Genomic DNA, 3,062 nt, shown 5'->3' on the forward strand with positions numbered 1-3,062 from the left:
CTTTATAAATCAGAATAGACCAGAGCAATCACACCGCTCCAGATAAGAGCTGAGCTGGAAACACAGGGAATCCAGGATAGCTAAACCCCTCAGGGCCTAAAATGAGAATAGAGATACCAGGAGGATAAGGGGAAGATGGGGGGAGAAAGGACAAATTGATCACAAGGATCGACATATAACCCCTCCCATGGAACGAGCACAGAAAAGTGGGTAAAGGGTGACAGAGGAAGATGTAAGATATGAAAATAATAATCTATAACTTATCAAGGGTTAATGAGGGAGTGAGTGAGGGGGAGGGGGAATGAGGAGTTGATAACAAGGTCTCATATAGAAAGAACCTACTTTGAAAATGATGATGTCAAGATATGTACAAATGTGCTTGACACAATGGAGGGATGTATAATGGCAATACAAATGTGCTTGACACAATGGATGGATGTATGGATTGTGATAAGAGATGTAAAAGCCCTCAATAAAAGTATTTAATAATAGCAATAATAAACGTCAATTGGAGTTATAGAGATACAGATGATGGTTATATAACATGTGTTAAGACAAAAGTCCATAGCTATGGAAAAAGGAAATATATATATAGATATTTGCCAAGATAAAGCCAGTTTTTACTTTTTTTAAAAAATTATTTTGTGAAATAATCTCCACATAGAAGTTTTTATCTCCTTATGGGAGAAATTCAAGGAGAAAACAATGGGACCAATGGTTTGGGAGGAAATTTGGGGAGAAGGAGGTGGTTGAAGGTAGTGGTGAGGAAAAAATCCCATAGACAGGCAACAACTAGGGAATAAAAATCAGCAATGAGGAGGATGTAGAGATCCTGGGGGTATTGGAATAACAGCAAACTACCTGAGAGAACTTACTATGAGGCAGAAGAAAGACAATGTGAAAGGAAACAGAGGAAAGACCTAGGAAGCAAAAGTATAGATAGAGGTATAAGCATATGTGTGTACATATATAAATACATGAATTCATAAAATAGAGATATTGGCATATAAATACATATTTCAGTATTGCACAGACTTTGCGTCTCTTCTCAAGCCTTGCCTCAATGCACTTTGTTCTGTGATGGTCACCCTCCCTCTAGGATTTCTGAAGGGTGCATAAGCAAATGTGGTGAAGAGTGCTTATGGTGCCCAGCTATCAAAGGATAGTGTCTGGGGTCTTTAAGACAAGTTAAAAGAGTGGCCATCATCAGAGAAGCAACAAGCACACATGGATGAAGCACACCAACCTATGCCATCATGAGGTGTCAACAGGATCAAGTCACAGGCATCAAAAACCAAAAACAAGCAAACAAACAAAAACAGATGGTTGAGAATGCGGGGGATAAAAGCAGAGACCCAAACCCATCTGTAGACAATTAGACAACCCCTCCATAAAGGATCACAAAAAAGAGATGAGTAACCAGGGCTCGGTATAGATCTGATGAAACACATATTTTTCTGTTTCTTTGTGGTTTCCTCAGCCCCTACTGTCATGGCTTCCATCCTGCCTTTCACTATGGGCTAGACCATAGCATATACATGAATGAAGATAAGAACTCAGGACACATGAAATCAGATAGGATAAAATCCTCAGGAACAGAAATGCTAATATTGGCACCAAAAGGGTAGGGCAAAGGAGGGGAGAAGACTGGTGGAAAGGGGAACCAATCACAATGAGTGGCATACACTCCACCTCTGGGGTGGTATGAACAGCAGAAACCATAGGGAAAGGAAGGCAGTGGTCTGTGTGAGACATGAAAATAACAATAATTTATAATTTACAAAGTGGACACAAGGGTGGGTGGGTTAAGGGAAGAGCTGACATCAATGTTTCAGGTAGAAAGTAAATGTTTAGAAAATGATGGCAAATTGTGTACAAATATGTTTGATATAATTGATGTATGGATGGTTGTAATTGCTGTAAGAGCTCCCAATAAAATGATCTTTAAAAAAAAGAATGGGGAGAAAATTGTGTATGCCATAGCAACCATTAAATCGTGACTGGGTGAAAATGTGGCACTTGGTCCCAAGCAGCGAAGAGGCCGGTGGTGAGAAAGAGCACGGTGACAATCAGCTGTGGGGAAGAAGTGATCTGCTTTCTACTGAAGGGATCCTGAATGCTGTTGACAAGATCTGATAATATGAGCTGATCATAAGTCTGAGAATAAAGCATTCCTTGAGCAAGCATGAGCTGAGAGTCAGAGATACAAACTCAACAAGGAACATCTCACAGGACACCAGGGCCCGCACATGAGGGATGTCACAAAGGAACTGGTGAATCCTGCTGCGTCTGGAAATGGGCTCCCCGTACACGTTCCCAGTGTGGACGGTAGCATAGGAAAAACAAATGAACCAGCTATAGCTGAGATCTGGTGGCGTTTTCCTGAAGGCATCATGGCCCCCAAATGCAGGAGATGGCTAATGAGCCCAAATCAGTCATAGGACATGACAGTGAGAAAAACTAACTCAGCAGATGCAAAGTAAAGAAAAATAGACTTGAGCCACACAGCCAGAGAAGAGATGGAGCTGTTGTGTGGCAGGGAGCTGCGGATTCATTTAGGCTTTGTGACTGAGCTATAGCATAAATTCAAAAAGAGAAGTTCTTCCAGAAGAGGTACATGGGTGTGTGAAGACAGACTGAGAGTAATCAACATCATGATGAGAAGGTTCCCTGTCATTGCTGCCAGCTATATCAACAGATATAGTCCAGAAAGTAATTATCACAACTCCCAAATACCAGAAAACCCCATAAACAGGAAATCCTTTACTTCTGTGAGGTTAGCCATTTAGCAGGGAATTCATGTCCTGATTATTGCATAAAGGAGATAAAGAAGAGGAAGGAGGAGCAGGAGTAAGAATCAATTCAAATAAGATAAATGAAGTGGAAAATATTTTTAGTAAGAAAATATTGGAATAAGTTTCACCTTAACTTAATTAGTAGTGCTTTGAATATCTTGAATATCTTGCATATGGATGAAGCAAATGGGATCTTGGGTAATACCTTTTGCAAGATAGGATTCTAAATGGCCTTTCACTTAAATTTCTGAGACTTCATAATTTTAA

The 3,062-nt window shown here is 40.2% G+C and overlaps 1 pseudogene; it reads right to left on the reverse strand.

The window, feature by feature from the left end:
* Window positions 1-629: 629 nt before the first annotated feature.
* On the reverse strand, window positions 630-2,785 carry LOC142440366 (olfactory receptor 14I1-like; annotated as a pseudogene).
* Window positions 2,786-3,062: the final 277 nt, after the last annotated feature.

This window comes from Tenrec ecaudatus, chromosome 2 (assembly GCF_050624435.1).
Source record: "Tenrec ecaudatus isolate mTenEca1 chromosome 2, mTenEca1.hap1, whole genome shotgun sequence".
Lineage (NCBI taxonomy): Eukaryota > Metazoa > Chordata > Mammalia > Afrosoricida > Tenrecidae > Tenrec > Tenrec ecaudatus.